At 40.2% G+C, this 19690-nt stretch overlaps 1 protein-coding gene across 13 annotated transcripts in view; it reads right to left on the reverse strand.

Moving 5' to 3' along the window:
- LOC132400604 (uncharacterized) overlaps positions 1-19690 on the reverse strand; it is a 261413-nt gene that overhangs the window by 237702 nt on the left and 4021 nt on the right. For 9 of the 13 annotated variants that reach the window (XR_009514310.1, XR_009514309.1, XR_009514307.1 and 6 more), the window contains exon 2: positions 17033-17159. The exons of the other annotated variants lie outside the window; for them this stretch is intronic. The gene's annotated coding sequence lies outside the window, so the exon portion shown is untranslated. The remainder of the gene's footprint in view (positions 1-17032; positions 17160-19690) is intronic. 13 annotated transcript variants of the gene reach the window in all.

Below are 19690 nucleotides of genomic sequence, written 5' to 3' on the forward strand. Positions count from 1 at the left end.
CTTTAGGTGTTTCAGAAAGGACAGGGAGGAAGGCAAAAGAGGTGGGGGCATGGCACTGTTAATCAGAGATAGTATCACAGCTGCAGTAAAGGAAGAAGACGGGGGGGATTGTCTATGGAGTCTGTGGGTGGAAGTTAGGAACAGGATGGGGTCAATAACTCTACTAGCTGTTTTTTATAGAGCACCCATAGTAACAGGGACATTGAGGAGCAGATAGGGAGACAGATTCTGGAAAGGTGTAATAATAACAGGTTGTTGTGGTGGGAGATTTTAATTTCACAAATATTAATTGGCATGCCCCTAGAGTGAGGAGTTTAGATGGGTTAGAGTTTGTTAGGTGTGTTCAAGAAGGTTTTTTGAAACAATATGTAGATAAGCCTACAAAAGGAGAGGCTTATCTGGTACTGGGAAATGAACCTGGTCAGGTGTCAGATCTCTCAGTGGGAGAGCATTTTGGAGATAGTGATCACAATTCTATTTCCTTTTTACCATAGCGTTAGAGAGGGATGGGAATAGGAACAGACAAGTTAGGAAAACATTTAATTGGAGCAAGGGGAAATTTGAAGATATCAGGCAGGAACTTGGAAGCATAAATTGGGAACCGATGTTCTCAGGGAAATGTGTGGAAGAAATGTGGCAAATGTTCAAGGAATATTTGTGTGGAGTTCTGCATAGGTATGTTCCAATAAGACAGGGAAAGGATGGTAGAGTACAGGAACCATGGTGTACAAACGTTCTGGGGATATTTGCATGGGGTTCTCAGTAGGTATGTTCCAAAGAGAAATAGAAAGGATGGTAGGGTACGAGATCTATGGTGTACAAAGGCTGTTGTAAATCTAGTCAAGAAGAAAAGAAGAGCTTATGAAAGGTTCAAAAAGCTAGGTAATGACAGAGATAAAGAGATTATAAGGCTAGCAGGAAGGAGCTTAAGAAATAAATTAGGAGAGTGAGAAGGGGCCATGAGAAGGCCTTGGCAAACAGGATTAAGAAAATCCCAAAGCATTCTACGAATACATGAAGAGCAAGAGGATAAGACATAAGAGAATAGGACCAATCAAGTGTGACAGTGGAAAAGTGTGTATGGAACGGGAGGAGATTGCAAAGGTTCCTAATGAATACTTTGCTTCAGTATTCACAATGGAAAAGGATCTTGGCATTTTTAGGGATACCTTACAGTGTATTGAAAAGCTTGAGCATGTAGATATTAAGAAAGAGGATGTGCTGGAGCTTTTGGAAAGCATCAAGCTGTAAAAGTCACCGGGACTGGAGGGGATGTACCCCAGGTTACTATGGGAAGCAAGGGAGGAGATTGGTGAGCCTCTGGCAATGTTCTTTGATACATCAATGGGGACAGGAGAGGTTCCAGAGGACTGGAGGGTTGCAGATGTTGTTCCCTTATTCAAGAAAGAGAGTAGAGATATCCCAGGAAATTATAGACCTGTGAGTCTTACTTCAGTGGTTGGTAATTTGATGGAGAAGATCATGAGGGGCAGGATTTATGAACATTTGGAGAGGCATAATATGTTTAGGAGTCCCATGCAAGGCTTATTGAGGAAGTAAGAAGGCATGGGATCCAAGGGGACATTGCTTTGTGGATCCAGAATTGGCTTGCCCACAGAAGGCAAAGAGTGGTTGTAAACGGGTCATATTCTGCCTGGAGGTTGGTGACCAGTGGTATGCCTCAGGAATCTGTTCTGGGACCCCTACTTGTGATTGTTATAAATGACCTGGATGAGGAAGTGGAAGGATGGGTTAGTAAATTTGCTGATGACGCAAAGGTTGGGTGTGTTGTGGATAGTGTGGAATGCTGTCAGAGGTTCCATTTGGGCATTGATAGGATGCAAAACTAGGCTGAGAAGTGACAAATGGAGTTCTTTATGCAGAGAGTGGTGAGTACGTGGAATGGGCTGCCGGTGATGGTGGTGGAGTTGGATACGATATGGTCTTTTAAAAGACTCCTGGACAGGTACATGGAGCTTAGAAAAATAGAGGGCTATGGATAACCCAAGGTAATTTCTAAGGTAGGGACATGTTCAGCACAGTATTGTAGGCCAAAAGGCCTGTATGGTGCTGTAGGTTTTCTATGTTTTCTTTATTTCTATATAATAGAATAAAAGTTAATGTGAAGTTAGAAGATTGGGAATCTTTTAAAAAACAAGATAGCAACTAAAAACCTATAAGGAGGGAAAAGATGGAATATTTGATGAAAAAGATTAACTAGCTAATAATATCAAAGTCAATACCAAGAGTTTTTTTTCAGTTATAAAAAGAGTAAAGGAGAAGTGAGAGTAGATACTGGAACACTGGAAAATGATGCTGGAGATGTAGTAATGGGGAACAAGGAAATGGTGGGCAAACTGAATTTTGAGTCACCTTTTGCTGTGGAAGGCGCTTGCAGTATGCCAGAAGTTCAAGAACGTCAGAGGGCAAAAGTGAGTATAGTAGCTATTACAAGGGAGAAGGTGCTTGGGAATTGGAAAGGCTTGAAGGTGGATAAGTCATCTGGACCAGATGAACCAAACCTCAGGATTCTAAAAGAGGTAGCTGAAGAGATTGTGGAGGTATTAGTCATGATTCTTCAAGAATCATTGGATTCAGGCATGATTCCAGAGGACTGAAAAATAGCAAATGTCACTCCATTCTTCAAGAAGGGAGGGAGGCAGAAACAGTGAAGTTATAAGCCAATTATCCTGACCTCCATGATTGAGAAGATGTTGGAGTTGATTGTTGAGAATGAGATTTGGGGTATTGGGAGGCAGATGGTAAAGAAGGCCAAAAGTCAGCATGATTTCCTGAAGGGGAGATCTTGCCTGGCAAATTTGTTGGAATTCTTTGAGGAATTAACTAGTCGGAATTAACAAATGAGAATTACTGGATATTGTGTACTAGGATTTTCAGAATGCCTTTGACAAGGTGCCGCACTTAAGCAAGATTCGAGCCCACGGTATTACAGTACAGGAAAGATACTAGCAGGTATAGACTATTGGCTGATTGGCAGGAGGCAAAGAGTGGGAATAAAAGGAGCCTTTTTTGAATTGCTGCAGGTAACTAGAGTTGTTCTGTAGGAGTCAGTGTTGTGACTGCTTCTTTTTATGTTGTATTGAAATGATATGGATTATGGGATTGACAGTTCTGTGGAAGAGTTTGCGGACAATCTGAAGATAGGTGGAGGGGCAGGAGTTGAAGAAGCAGGGAGGCTACAGGAGGACTTAGACAGATTTGAAGAATGTGCAAAAAAGTGGCACAAGGAATACAGTGTTGGGAAGTGTATGGTCATGCATTTTGGTAGAAGGAACAACATAGACTATTATCTAAAAGGGAAGAAAATTCAAAAATCCAAGGTGCAAGGGGACTTGGGAGTCCTTGTGCAGACTTCCCTAAAGGTTAACTTTCAGGCTGAGCTGGTGGCAATGTTAACATTCATTTTGAGAAAACTGGAATATAAAAGCAAAAATATAATGCTGAGGCTTTATAAGTCTCTGGTGAGGTTTCACTCGGAGTATTATGAGCAGATTTGGGGCCCCTTATCTAAGACAAATGTGTTGATATTGGAGGTGTTTCAAAGGAGGTTCTTGAAAATAATTCCAGGATTGTAAGGTTTGTCATATGAAGAGCATTTGATGGCTTTAGGCCTGTACTCACTGGAATTTAGGAGCTTGTAGTGTTTTTGCCTTCAGTAGAAGACTTTTAACAGTTTTCACTGCTCTTTCCACTTCTCCATTTGCCTGTGGGTACTGTGGACTGGTTGTCTGGTGTTTGAACTTATGGTCTCGAGCAAAGGCTTTGAAATCTGAGCAGCTGAATTGTGGACTCCTGCCTGACATAAGTGTCTCTGACATTCCACAGTGAGCGAGTACTGCTTTCAGATGCTGTATAACTGCTGCTGAAGATGTAGAGGACAGCTTGGATACCTCAACATTCCTTGAGTAGTAATCCACAGTGAGAGGATATTTGTCTCTTTTCAGCTTGAAAATGTCTGCGCTACAATTTGCCATGGAGAGTCTGGGAAATCTGTGAGACAGAGAGGTTCAGCATGATATTTGTGCAGTTTTCTGCATGCTTCACATTGCTTTACATAATCTCCCAGCTGTGTGCTCAGAACAGGCCACCACATGGATTGCCTTATTCTTTGCTGAGTTTTTTCAATGCCTTGATGTCCTTGGTGGCTTTGACTGATGATTTTGGTGTGCGTAGAATCATGAATGATGAGTCTGGAGCCCTTTAGCAAAATCGAGAGTGTGTCTCTTTCAAGCTAGTAGGGTCTGAGTTTGTGAGCTTTTGGAACAATTGACCATCCATGCTTACAGTATTGCTTCACCTTACTGCAGATTTGACCCTTTTATAACAGCACGGATTTCATCCAGTTTACCCTGTGATCCAGGAATTCTTTCACATACCTCATCTAATTACACTTTGGTCTTCCTTGAGGGTGGAGTCAGTTTCCGTCCACTCAAACTTGCATGGCATCCTCGAAAGAGTGTCTGGTGTTGTGGAGGATTTGCCGGGAACATGTTCAATGTCATAACGGTATCGCATCAGCCTCATTCTGAATCTTTGCAGTCGTGGAGGTAAGTCATCCAAGTGTTTTGAGCTAAAGAGGATGGCAAGTGTCTTGAGGTCTGTTTCAATTAGGAATTCAGTGCTTATCAGGCAGTAGCTGAAGCGGTCACAGCCCACATGAGAGCCAACGTCTCCTTTTGGATTTAGGCATAACGCTGCTCAGTAGGAGCCAGTCCTCCTGATGCATATGCCACCAGTTTCCACACACCAGCCCCAGTATTGCATGAGCACACCTCCAGGCCAAAGGAAAAGGCATCTGAGGAGACCTTGGTTGCTTTGATCGGATCAATAAACACCAATGTTAGTGGAGAGATAAGCTCTACTTAAAGTGATGGGAATTACTTTTCCTGTAGCGCATCCCAGGGCCAAACATTTCTCTGAGAGAGGAGGTTAAGTGGTGGCTTTGTTTTCTCTGCTAAATCTGAAATGAACTTTTCCAGCTTCTTTACCAGGCCAAGGAAACTGCAGACCTCTGATACATTTGTAGATTGTTCCATGTTCTGAACTCCTGCCAGCTTATCTGAATCTGTTTGCCCTCCTTCTCTGAGGACAGTTGATGGCCTAAGAACTTCACTTTCCAACTTGGCAAATTCACTTTTCTTTTTGTTCAGGGTGATTACAGCCTGTTTCTGTTTCTCCAAGTTTATTTTGTCATGTTCCTCACAGGAGCCTCTGAAGATGAGAATTTTGTTCATGGGGCAGACTACATATTCCAGTCCCTCCAGGATTGGTTCATCTTCATCAGAAAGAGTTCAGGAGTTGCTGAGATGGCAAAAGGGAGTTTCATGAAGGCATAGCATCCATATGGTGTGATAAAGGTTGTGGACTTCTGTGACTCTGCATCTAAACAGATCTTCCAGAGACCTGATTTTGCACATAGTCTGGTGAAGAACTCTGCTCCACCTAACGTACTCCCGTGTTATTCCATTTTGCTTGATCAACACAGATCTTCACTGTGCCATCTGGCTTGGAAACAGGAACAATGCCTGCACACTGGTCAGTAGGTCCATTCACTCGAGATTCTGATGAAGTGCCTTCAGCCTGAAGCATCAACTGCTTACTCTTTTCCATAGGCACTGCCTGGCTTGCTGAGATCCCCCAGCATTCGGTGTATGTTGCTAAGGATTTCCAGCATCTGCAAATTTTGTCATGTTTGAGGTCCATTAACTATGCTTATGATATCACATGTGTCCATTCTTTCAAGTTCAGCACTAACTTTGCTCATCAATGGAGCTGGTATACAGCTTGCTGTGGTTGGAAAGTAAGCTATCACTCCTGGACTCAGTTGGATAAGGTACTCTTCTTTCAGTACCCCCCAGGCCTGTGAACAACTTGGGGTACTTCTCCTGCCATTGAACATTGTTTAGCAAAACCAGCCTTGCAAAGAGGTTCAGCTTCTTGATGACATGTCATTCTAATAGTGGTGAGAAGAGATTCTGAACCACATAGACATCCTCTTTTAACTGTTTTTCATTTTTACGGATGGAAGTAGCAAACATTCCTTTCACACTGAGTTTATGTTTCCATGGCCCCGTGAGCACTTTCTTTGTTGGGTTTAGTGTAATTCCTGTTTCCTTTAACGGACTTGTGAATGGACATTTGGGGATGACTGTGACATTTGCCCCAGTGTCCATTTTGAATGTCACTTTTTGTAACTGAACCGTAGTACACCAGCCTTGAGAGCCTCAAGGAAAGCTCTCTCTTCGTCTGAATCATTGTCTTCCTTGATCTCCTGAAGAAACGTTTTTGAGTGACACTGGCTTTTACAATGGCCAAATCTGTTACACTGGTGGCATTTCATTTCTATTGCTAGACAGAGCTCTTTGACGAGGAATGGAGACTTGCTGCATTTCCTACAGTTGGACATTTTATCTGCTCTTTGCTTCACTTGTCTATTTTGGTTGTGCTGACCTCTTTCTGTAGACTTTCTGAATGCATCTTGTTTCTACCCCTTTTTTTTTGTACAGCTTCTAGATTTACCTCAGCATTATTTGTATGCCTGAGTTCTGCCTGTTACTGACAAACATTCTCACTCTGCCTGACCGTAGAAGGAGTTTTCTCTAGTGTGATATCTGCCTGTAACTGAGGTCTCTCTGACAATTTGTTGTCTAGTAGTCTGACAAAAATCCTGTCTCTAATGTGCTCCTCTTTCAGGTTTCCATAAGCACAGTTGATTAAGTCATTTACCCTTTCATTTGGCTCCTGTTTTCTGGAGTTGGACTTTGCCCTCTCATGTACCACATTTCACTTTCCTTTGAAATATTATTTGAATTTGTCCTGCACTGTTTTGTATCCCTTTTTCTGAGCATCCGTCAGCCCTAATCCACCCATTATATCATCGGATTTGTCACCCATGGTTTATCAGCGTGCTTACTTGATGCTCTGCTGAAGCCCAGGTGAGATAGCTTGCAAATCTGAATCTCTCAAAACATCTGATCCATCTCTCAAAGTCCCCTAGTTTAGAGAAAACAAATGTTTTGAGAGGCATTATTAGGTAGTAGATGTAGGTACTGCAGGTACTTGCATCATTTCCCTCTTACTTGTTTACTTATCATTGTATTTATTTGGACTGAAAATGTCTTCTCTCCCTGAGAGTTTGACTGACTTCTGTGCTGTGTCTGTGTTTCTGTGCACTTCACAAGGCGAGTGACACACAGATTATTACAATATATCCATTTTGGGGTGCAGCCTGAGGTGTTGCCTAGCAACATTGCTCCCTTATCAGCTCATGCCTCATGTTAGCAAACTAGCACAGGCAGTTTAGGTTGATAATTCATTGGATATTTTTCATAAATATATGCAAACAAGAACAGTCTTTCTGTAAATTTTACTTGTTGTGGATCTCACTTGGTCTGCAGCAGCAATCCATCAACTGTCAATCACTTCTGACACCATGTTGTGTTTGTTATTAAGGGATAGTGCTGAGCACACCAGGGCACCCACATGCAGGATACTCAACTGAACTTTATAGACAACTCTGCTTCTACAATACGGGAACTCCTCCCATGTGCGAGTGGCCAACTGAGTGGAATAGGAATAACACTATTAACTACCACACAGCAAAAGATTACCAGGAAGAAAGAGGAAACTATTCCAGGATGTTCTCAAAGCCTCCTTGGCGGAAAAATACAACACCTACACCTCAAAGTGGAGAAGGAACATTCTGAAAGGAAGTGGGGTTCTCTGGGAGTACCTGAAGTACAGTGAAAATGATGGGAGGAGCACACTGCCTTTCACATTACTTACTGACCCACCCTCTTCAAACATCCCATGACTCATCTACAGCAGATTATACCAGCCCCACAGTAGCATATCAGCCTCCTCAGAGCTAGGACTTGAGTGGGAACAGGTCATTGTTAAGCTTCAGGGAGGCATAAGAAGTAGTACTCAATCAATTTTGTCAATGTCATTGTACTTAAAGATGTTCTTGGTTTGGCATATCTATCAACCTAACAAAACCATTATATCTGGTAATTTTACATTTCAACCTTTGGTGATATTTTTCACAGTGGCCCATAATTCATATTTATCCTCTGGCAGAGAAACTTGTAACATCCTAAAGTATAACACACACCTTTGAAAGATTAAAACCTCTGGTTGGTTTTAGTACAGATGTAACAAAATCACACAAATTTTTATAAACATGCATATTGGAACTATTTAAAATCTGTTTGTGCAAAAACTTCTTCCATAGCTTTTGCACACCTTCCCAATCTTTCCTCACAGAACTTGCAATTCCTCCATTTTCTATCTTTTTCTTTGGCAATTTAATTAGTGTTTCAGGTTATAGACTCAGCAACAATAAATATATGAGTTTGGCAGGGGTTTTATAACAAATAACACGTTTATTAAACACTGAAAACAAACCCCCAAAAGTAAACAAATCACTAACGTAACCGGAAATCAGCTGCTGTGCGGCAGCTTAAACAGCTCTTAAAGCGATGTTGCACAAACAGTTCTTCACAGTAGTATTGCAAAAGTTCAAAATGCTCACTGTCCATTTAAGGGAGAGACTTTTTAAGACGATTTAAATTCTCTTTCACGTCATGTTGTTTCGGTTCCAAAATCAAACTTTTCCCATGAAGAATTTTACGGAGATGAAATGTACGGCTTAAAGGCACTGACCTTTCCTTTATAACACTGTTCCCAATACTTTCTGCTATTCACAGGGATTAACATGAGAACAGTTAACGAATTCCTTCCGAATGAGGATCAAACAAGTTTGAACCTGTTTCACCATTGAAATCGACTCCCCCTCGATCTTTTAACTCCCAAACTCCGATCTTCACTCTCCACTGAATCTCAACTAGCAGTATTATAAAGAAACTGCTGGCAAATACCTTTTAAACTTTAGGCATTGGATAAAACTTCATCTTGCAACTAAACTGTGTCATAACATTAAATCACGCAGTGGCATGAAGTCAACATGGCAAATCCAGCCACGAACTGCCCCTCCTCACAGGGAGGGGTCCTCCTTTTATACCCTGTAAAAAAAACCTGTCAAATGACCTCTACTGGTGGGAAAATGATGTCACTCCACCATCACAAGACCATTACCTCAAATCCAGTATAACTTCAACCCCAGTCACGGGACAAGGGTACCACTGTCACGTGTCATGGGTAGGTAACATCCTCACGGAACTTGCAATTCCTCCATTTTCTGTCTTTTTCTTTGGCAATTTAATTAGTGTTTCAAAGTTCTACATTTTATGCCTTGCTATTTCCCTAGATTTAAGACCAATATTTGCATTCTGTTCTCTCAGATCCATGCTGACTTTGAATTGTCCCATCATGCTCTTTGATGGACAACAAATCGCACCTTCAACAGGGTTACATTAGTTTTGCAAAGCAGTTAGTTTTGCATTCTCAAATTCACAATCCTGAACATTTCAATCAGTCTTAGAACATCTTCATCTGGCTCTTTGGTAAACTTTTGCAATATTAAACAACACTGATGACAAGTCTTCTGAGAAAATCTATGCTGTGGAATTTTACCTTTTAATGAAAGCATTTTTTTAAATTGACAACACTGAGGATTTTACCAATATCTGTTTATGTTCATCCTGTCCAGTCTATATCCAATATTCTTCATGGTCTTCTTCACTAATTCCAGAAATAAGCCTTGAAACATACAAGGGGTGATTGATAAGTTTGTGGCCTAAGGTAGAAGGAGATGAGTTATTAACTTCAAACTTTCTGCATAATCAAAGAGTTGACCTGCATGTGCATGTAATGAGAGCTGTTTAACTCATGAACTTATCAATCACCCAGCTGTGGACACTTTCTGAAGGTCCAAGATCTGTATGTTCCAGGACCGCTGGACTAAGTGTGTAATTGTAGGAGGGGACTATGTTGAAAAATAAATGTGCTAACTTTTCTAAAATTGACTCCTACCTTAGGCCACAACCTTATCAATCACCCCTTGTATGCATGTTCTGGCTTCAAAGTTTCAAAATGAATAAGTTTTTCCAAGTTTGTGCAAATTTCTTGCACATTTTTTTCATGGATTGTGAAAGCACAACTCATTGGCAGAATATCTGCTGATGCCATTGTGAACATAAATCACTTCTTGCGCAATTTTGAAAATGGTGTCCACTACCAAGGTAACCATCAAAATAATGAATATTATTTGAAAACTGTGCTCATCATTTTCTTTAAAGCTTAGAACTTTTAAAATCTTCCAAAACATATTTAATGATTACTTAAAAGTTCTTTTACAATCTACATTGTAAAAAGAACCAAACAAAAACCTTTCTGTATTTTTAAATGACATAACTAAATTTTGAATCAAGCTGTTTCACTTAATATGAACTGATTCAATTGGATTGGAAAACCATGCACAGTACAAAAACCTATTCATTTTATGTCCGTCCATGCATGAGAGGTAATTCACAAAAGTATTGCCATTACTGTACATGCTTGTGATAAAATTTCAATAAATTATGATAACTTTTTCAATCAGTTTTTCAAAAATATTATGACCCCCAAAATGATCATATTTGCAGATTCAGGTTACAATTAATAAGGTATTTTTGGAAGGGGTCTGACCACTAGACTCTGAGGAGCAGGAAATCTTACTTTTTAAGTGCTGGAAATATGACACTCCTTTATAGAGAATATTTTTACAGATGTTGGTGGCACAATGGCTGTCTACTATCCATCCTGCTGAAAAATTCTGAAGAATTTATTCTGATAGACAGAAACAATCAGTCACCTTTAGAGGCCTTTAAGCATTATTCTTCCCATACTTGCACACCAAGCAGGTGGTACAGTTATTGGCATAAGCTTCCACCCACTTAAGATAAATGAACCCAGTTATTTGACCATAGGGAAATCTTCCAGTGCTTCTATGGCAAAGATACAAGATTCTAAATTTTCAAGGTTATTTTTAATTTGGTAACAATAAATTGTAATCCATTTACCAATAACCTCAGCCTGTTTAGGTATTTTTACCAAAGCAATTTTATTTATAAATTATGTTTTCTAATTCAATCCACTAGCACTCAAACAAGAATTTGTGACCTGCTGAACTTGCTTTGTACACTACCATACAAATGGGGCCAGAAGACAGTTGACCTGACCTGTTACTTGCATTTTCTTTTAGGTGCTCTCTATGGCTGCAGTGACACTTCATGGTCCTGTAAGACCCATCGAACCCTAGCCATTCCGTAAGTGGTGCTGTTGTAGTGTGGGGGAAGCCACTGAAGAGGCACTGAAGCTAGTGGATACAGAAGTGCTTGGTTCAACAAAAATGAGCAGCAGGCATCATTTTCAGACACTCTTGGAGAAAGAGGCCTCTTGACCCAAAATTACACGACATTTTTATATGCTAAAGGTAACAGCAGGACAATTTACAAAGTTACAATGCATCTACAATGCTTCCTTTGAATTACATATAGTCTTCAAACACCTCCTTCTTCACAACCACACACTAGACATTTAAAGTGAATGTTAATCCCCACTGACTGTAGGCCGCATTCATGCATATGCTGGCATCTAAGATCTAAGAGGAGTGTTTCATTGTTTGCAACTGTTGTTCTGAGCAGCTTTTTAAATTCCCTCTGCAATCCACATTCAAATGTGAAGAATGGCTGCTGTTGAACTTAAAATCTGTTATATACCGTAACTCCAGAATATGCCCTAATTTTCCTTTAAGGACTCTCTATAGCTGCTGTGACATTTCCTGGTCCTGTAAGACCCATCAAACTGGAATCCTCTATTCACTAGCCTTTCCATAAATGGTGACCAGGCCTCAGGAAGTTGAATCTGAAGCTCTACCTCCAGCATTACCCTTCCAGCCTTTAAAAGCAACATATCAAAGGTTAGTTTCTCCCTTACTCAGAGTTACTTAACAGTAGGTTTAAATAATTACAAATGTAAAAAATTACTTACAAATATTTTAAAAAGCTGATATATTTAGTTGATGCATTTATTGCCTCTAGTTGAAAACACAAGTATAAATAAAAATAAACATATGTAAAGATACATAAAAATACATAAACATATGTTTAGATGTTTCAGAAAGGATAGGGAGGGAGGCAAAAGAGGTGGGGGAATGGCACTGTTGATCAGAGATAGTGTCACAGCTGCAGAAAAGGACGAAAACATGGAAGAGTTGTCTACAGAGTCTCTGTGGATGGAAGTTAGGAATAGGATGGGGTCAGTAACTCTATTGGGTGTTTTTTATAGAGCACCCATAGTAACAGGGACATCGAGAAGCAGATAGGGAGACAGATTCTGGAAAGGTGTAATAATAACAGGGTTGTTGCGATGGGAGATTTTAATTTCCCAAATTTTGATTGCATCTCCCTAGAGTAAAGAGTTTAGATGGGGTAGAGTTTGTTAGGTGTGTTCAGGAAGGTTTCTTGACAAAATATGTAGATAAGCCTACCAGAGGAGAGGCTGTACTTGATCTAGTATTGGGAAATGAACCTGCCCAGGTGTCAGATTTCTCGGTGGGAGGACATTTTGGAGATAATGATCACAATTCTGTCTCCTTTACCATAGCATTGGAAAGGGATAGGAACAGACAAGTTAAGGAAAAGTTTAATTGTAGGGGGAAATATGAGGCTCTCAGGCAGGAACTTGGAAGCATAAATTGGAAACAGATGTTCTCAGAGAAACATATGGAAAATGTTCAGGGGAGATTTGCTTGGGGTTCTGAGTAGGTATGTTCCAAAGAGACATGGAAAGGATAGTAGGATACAAGATCCACGGTGTACAAAGGCTGTTGTAAATCTAGTCAAGAAGAAAAGAAGTGCTTACAAAAGGATCAAAAAACTAGGTAATGATAGGAATCTAGAAGATTATAAAGCTATCAGGAAGGAGGTTAAGGATGAAATTAGGGGAGCCAGAAGGGGACATGAGAAGACATTGGCGAGCAGGATTAAGGAAAACCCCAAGGCATTCTACGTATGTGAAAAGCAAGAGGATAAGATGTGAGAGAATAGAACCAATCAAGTGTGACAGTAGAAAAGTGTGTATGGAACCAGAGGAGATAGCAGAGGTACTTAATGAATACTCTGCTTCAGCATTCACTATGGAAAAGGATCTTGGCGATTGTAGGGACGATGCAGTGGACTGAAAAGCTTGAGCATATAGATATTAAGGAAGAGGATGTGCTGGAGCTATTGGAAAGCATTGAGTTGGATAAGTCACTGGGACTAGATGGGATGTACCCCAGGCTACTGTGGGAGGCAAGGGAGGAGATTGCTGAGCCTCTGACAATGACCTTTGCATCATCAATGAGGATGGGAGAGGTTCCAGAAGATTGGAGAGTTGCAGATGTTGTTCCCTTATTCAAGAAAAGGAGTAGGAATAGCCCAGGAAATTATAAATCAGTGAGTCTTATTTCAGTGGTTGGTGTTGATGGAGAAGATCCTGAGAAGCAGGATTTATGAACATTTGGAGGGGCACAATGTGATTAGGGATACTCAGAATGGCTTTGTCAAAGACAGGTCGTGCCTTACAGGCCTGATTGAATTTTTTGAGGATGTGACTAACCACATTGATGAAGGTAGAGCCATAGATGTAGTGTATATGGATTTTAGCAAGGCATTTGATAAGGTACACCATGCGAGGCTTATTGAGAAAGTAAGGAGCCATGGGATCCAAGGGGACATTGCTTTGTGGATCCAGAACTGGCTTGCCCACAAAAGGCAAAGAGTGATTGTAGACAGGTCATATTCTGAATGGAGGCTGGTGACCAGTGGTGTGCCTCAGGGATCTGTTCTGGGACCCCTACTCTGTTATTTTTATAAATGACCTGGATGAGGAAGTGGATTAGTAAATTTGCAGATGACACAAAGGTTGGGGGTGTTGTTGATAGTGTGGGGGAGCTGTCCAAGGTTACAACAGGACATTGGTAGGATGCAAAACTGGGCTGAGAAGTGGCAGATGGAGTTCAACCCAGATAAGTGTGAGTTGGTTCATTTTGATAGGTCAAATTTGATGGTAAAATATAGCATTAATGGTAAGATTCTTGGCAGTGTGGAGGATCAGAGGGATCTTGGGGTCGAAGTCCATAGGACACTCAAAGCTGGTGACTCTGTGGTTAAGAAGGCATAAGGTGCATTGGCCTTCATCAATCGTGGGATTGAGTTTAAAAGCCAAGAGTTAATGTTACAGCTATGTAGGACGCTGGTCAGATCTCAATTGGAGTACTGTGCTCAGTTCTGGTTTCCTTACTACAGGAAGGAAGTGAAAACCATAGAAAGTGTGCAGAGGAGATTTACAAGGATACTGCTTGGATTGAGGAGCATGCCTTATGAGAATAGATAATAGACAATAGACAAATAGGTTGAATGAACTCGGCTGTTTCTCCTTGGAGTGACGGAAGATGAGAGGTGACCTGATAGAGGTGTATAAGATGATGAGAGGCATTGATCATGTGTATAGTCAGAGGCTTTTCCCCAGGGCTGAGATGGCTAGCACGAGCGGGCATAGTTTTAAGGTGCATGGATGTAGGTACAGAGGAGATGTGAGGGGTAAGTTTTCTATGCAGAGAGTGGTAACTGCATGGAATGGGCTGCCTGTGGCAGTGGTGGAGGCAGCAACAATAGGGTCTTTTAAGAGACTCCTGGATGGCTACATGGAGCTTAAAAAAATAGAGAGCTATGGGTAAAGCCTAGGTAAGCCTAAGGTAAGGGCATGTTCAACACAACTTTGTGGTTCATAGGGTCTCTATTGTGCTGTATGTTCTCTATGTTTCTAAAAGTAACCTGATTCTTTTTACTGAAACATGTCATTCCACCTAAATGAATAAGATTGTAGTTAAGACTGATGGACTGAATACTAGGTACAGTGTTACCTAGGTAACTTCAGTTAGAAAACTGTATAGAACTAGTGGCCAGTTAAGCAGCAGAGCAGGAAGTTAATTGTTCTAGTATCTGACCTCCCGGGCTCTTCCAACTTCTTGGCTATAGTATACACATGCTATGGTTGACAAAGCTTTATATATCAGACAGAGAATAGAATTGCCAACACATCCAAGGTTAATGTGGCCTTCCTGATCACAAGATAATCAAGATGATCCTGGTGATTTGAACTACATAACTCATACAAGACCTCTTCATACATTGTCCTTGCTCTCATGATAGATACACCATTGTGCTGCATCGGGTCTGCTTAAATTTCTACTCAATATCAAAGTTGTAGAACAAACTACCACTTTTACAATTCAGACACTAGTTAATGCTGGGAACTTTACCGAAGCTCTTTTTCCTCTCATTCTCCTTTTCAGCATTCCTTTGGGGATGAGAGTACTTTACGTTTGCTCCAGCTTAGTGCATCTAATTTCACCAATGAGACAAAAATGGGATGAGAAAACACAGTCACTGATAAAGGCCAAAAGCTTTTTTTGTAGGAAATAGCTTGGTGGGAAAGAGAGTGACATACTCTTCCTAAAATTTTTGCTAACTTTCCATGAACTTTCCAGAGTTTTGAAGTGCTTAGTGCCACCCCCAGAAACTCGATCTCCATTTTCATTTATAGGCAAGAGAGTAGACTTTGAGAACATCATCTTTTTTTCTCTTTTCCTTCATTCATTAACATCAATGGTTACTTATTACATCTGTGCCACTTTTCTGCATTAACCCTATGTCCTTCGATTGTCAATCTTTTTGTTGGAAAGTCCTCAGCACTCTTGAGTAAAGAATACCAGTCACTCCTCTTTTGGTGAAGAAATTTCTTTTCATTACAGCCTTGGATGATTAACCCCCTATTTTGACTTTGTGGCCCCAATTCTAAATTGAATATGCCCACAAAATAACAAATCACAGGGTTTTATATGACGACATATATGTACTTTGATAATAAATTTACTTTGAACTTTTAAAACAATGTTTGGGGCAATATAACCTCTGCATTTATTCTACCAATCCCTGTAAGATTTTAGTTTATTTCATTAAGATTAATTATTCTTTCATATTTATCAGATGATAAATAATATCTGCATAAATGTTTCCTCAATGAAGAATTTCCTTCCTGCTACCTCCTGTTCCTAGGAATTAATCTGGTACCTTTGTTGAACTCCCTCTGTAACATGTGTATCCTTGCTGTCCCAATCTTTACTTTAGTTCTGAAATAGAATTGCATTAAATATCAAAATATCAATTGTTTCTCTATTTGCTTGCTTTACCTATACATTAATTTACAGAAATTTGCATCCAAGGACATTCAAGTTTCTCCAAATACAACATTTTAAATCTCTCAGGAATGAAAAAAATACATTCAGTTTACGTTTCCTTTTTCTACCTCAATCAATAACTTTGTGGTTTTTCATTTTGAATACTATTTGCTATGTCCTTGCCCCTTCATTTTGTGTGATTACAGCTCATTGAAACTTCCCTGCAACTTACACACTCCTATCTTGCTTTGAATCATTAACTAACCAAGACAAATTGAATATGAACACAGATTGTGAGTAGTTAAGGCCCAGCACTGTTCCCTGTAGTAAGCCCTGGTTCCCAATCTGAAAATGGCCCATTTATTTCTACTCTGTTTCTGTCCATTAATCCTCAATCTACAGTATGTTGGTATATTATCCTCAGTTTCATGGACTCTGATTTCATTTGTTAGTCTTTAGTATCTTCTATTATCAGACACCTTTTCTGAAATCCAAAAAACACATGCATTAGCTCCTGGAAGATACAACTTCAGTAACCTCCAGTAAATATGTTAGATGTGATATTATTTCCATAAATACATCTTAACTCTACACTATCTTATTATTTCCCAAGAGCTCCATTTACAGGGAGGACATAAAAACTCCTAGAAATATTAGAGCACTAATTGTTCGGGGAAATAAGGAAGTAAAATAACCATGTTTTCATAAAAATATACTACTAGAGAATCTAACAACACTAAAAATTGTTAACTCCTATAGACCTTACAATCCACATTCCATAACCCTGAAAATGATTGCTATAGAGAAAGCAAATACTTTGGTTATGATGCACCATCAATAACTCACACTGAGACGTAAGGCGAGATATCGGCTGTTATTGACTGGAAGAAGGAACCAGGAGTGAGTGTCCATCATACTATGTCCTGGAGACTGAGGCCGAGCGTCAGGCCTCAGATCGCCTTTATACAGGGGCCTGTGGGAGGAGCCACAGGAGCAGTCAGCAGGGGGTGTGTCCAGACAGGCACATAGTTCACCACAGGTTACCAACGTCTAGATTCTGTAGATGCTGAAATGCTTCCTTGAGACTGGAGGGTAACAAATGATAACCAACTATATTAGAAAGAATAAAGAGCAAATAAAAGGAACTATGAACCTTTCAGTTTGACATTAGTAGCTGGGAAATACCAGAATCTAAATTAAATTATGAACTATCAAAATGCTTTGAAAATAATTATTGGACTATTCAGAGTCAACATGGACTAACACACAGTCTGGTGGAAGAACTCAGCAGGTTGGGCAGGAGGGAAGAAACTATCAATGTACCCTGCATCAACATTGATATTTTCTTTCCTCTACCACTGATGCCTCTTGACAGTTTGAGTTCTTCCAGCAGTTGTGTATTGTTCCAGATTCCAGCATCTGCAGACTCATGTGTCTCCAGAGTCAACACAGATTCCCGAAAGGAAAATCATGTTAGAATTTTATGAGAATTTATCTAGTTATTCATCATTTATATAAATGATTTGGCTGAGAGGATTGAATATCACATTTCCAAGGTTGCTGAAGATACAAAACTAGATTTGACTATAAGTCAGGAGTGGGTGTAGGGGAGGAAGTGTTAAAGGGATTCACAGACAGGTAGAGTAAGAAAGCAAGCACATGACAAAGGCAATATAATGTAGAAAAATATGGTTATTTCTTCTGATGCATGAACAGAAAGGCAGAATATCTTTTAAATGGTGAGAAATTATGTAACACTGTTGTTTAAAGGGGCCAAGGTACAAATACAAGGTACGTTGTGGGTATAATAAACAATTAATAAAAATTAGTCTTCAGAACAAGAGGATATGGGTACAAAAAGTTTTCTGCTTTGACAATGGACATGCAGTCTTAGACCGTGAAAATCTGCAGATGCTGGAAATCCAAAACAACACACGCAAAATGCTGGAGGAACTCAGTGGGTCAGGCAGCATCTATCAAAAGGAGTACAGTCAACTGTTTTCTCTTTTTCATAGATGCTGCCTGACCTGCTGAGTTCCTCCAGCAATTTGTGGGTCTTAGACTGTACCTGGTGTATTGTGAACAATTTTGATTCTTATCTAAAAAGGAGTGCAACAATAATTTTGCCAATTGCAGAGGTGGAAAGATTGATTGGATTCGGCCCTCATTGGCTGGAAGAATGAGAGACAATTTCATTGAAGCTTACGAAATCCTTACAGGGCTCAACAGGCTGGGCGAAGGAGGATGCTTCCTGTCAGTAGTTCAATTTCAGAATGAGACTAGGTCATTTATGACTGAAAAAGGAGAAATTTTTTCACACGGAGGGTGGTGGATTTTTGGAATTCTCTTCCCCAAAAGTCTGTGGAGACTCAGCCCTTGAGCTCATACAAAACAGAGATTGATAGATTTCTGGATATTAACGACATGGAGGGAATGCAGATGAGAGAGGAAATGGTTTTGAAGTGAAAGATCAATCATGATCATGTTGGGGCTCAGTGGGACATATGACCTACTAGATCATGATCTTTTGTTACCAAATTCCTTGTCAGGTTAGTTGGTCTGCAGTTCCTAACTTCTTTCTTAAATAGTGGGGTTACTAAGGCTACCTTTAAAATTCTGAGGAACTTCCTTGAATTGCTGAAGAATGGTAGATGCCTGTGCTTTTTAATATATATGTCAGTTGGACTTGCCTGCAAAGTTATACTTGGAGTGGAGAGCAAAGGTGGAGGAAGAGGATGGGGGAAGAGAAAAAGGGAGGATGCCTGAATAACAAAAAGAAGGGGAGGCCAAGTGGAAGGAGTTGATGGAATAAAGGTGGCAGGGTGGCTGAAGAGGGGCAAGGGTTTGGAAGATTATGCTTTGGGAGGGACCTTAAGGAGAGAGATCCAAGAGTGGAAGGACGGAGGTAGGAAGAGCCATTGGAAGTGAATGGATGAGAGAAGGGAAGATGAAGAGGAAATGGTAGGTAAGACCAAGTGCCCCAGACCACCTGTTTATATGAGTGAGAGTTAACAAGCATTTGGGCACGTCTGTCTGGATGTTAATTCCAGGAAGCTCTTGCCACTGGACAAGTCCTCTTTCTGTCGGGTTCATTTCACCTTTTATTTGCTCAGGTTTTCAAACATTCCAAATCACCCATAAAGGGAAGATTGCCAAGAAAATGCACATCTCGAATGAACTTGTGATTTGTTTCAAATTAAGTCTGTTTTTTAATTGCGACGTCGTTACATAGGAAGAAAACGTCTGGCGAGATTTCCACAAATGACGCTGTACAGGAGAATTCAAAAAAACTTTGTAAAAAAAAGCCTTCGTAAATTTACTGAACTAATATTGCACATGAAGATCACCATGAAGCCCCTTTTGACTTAAAGGTGTAGACCCTCTAGTTTCGTGTGATCCAAGTGAGATCTTGCGTTGAAATTACACCGTGTGTTTATTTAAAAGACGCTCTTTCTCCCATCCATTGAAGTTTATGTTAATTTCACAAGAATCCACGGAGGGTTT

Source organism: Hypanus sabinus, chromosome 10, assembly GCF_030144855.1.
Source record: "Hypanus sabinus isolate sHypSab1 chromosome 10, sHypSab1.hap1, whole genome shotgun sequence".
NCBI classification, from domain to species: Eukaryota; Metazoa; Chordata; class Chondrichthyes; order Myliobatiformes; family Dasyatidae; genus Hypanus; species Hypanus sabinus.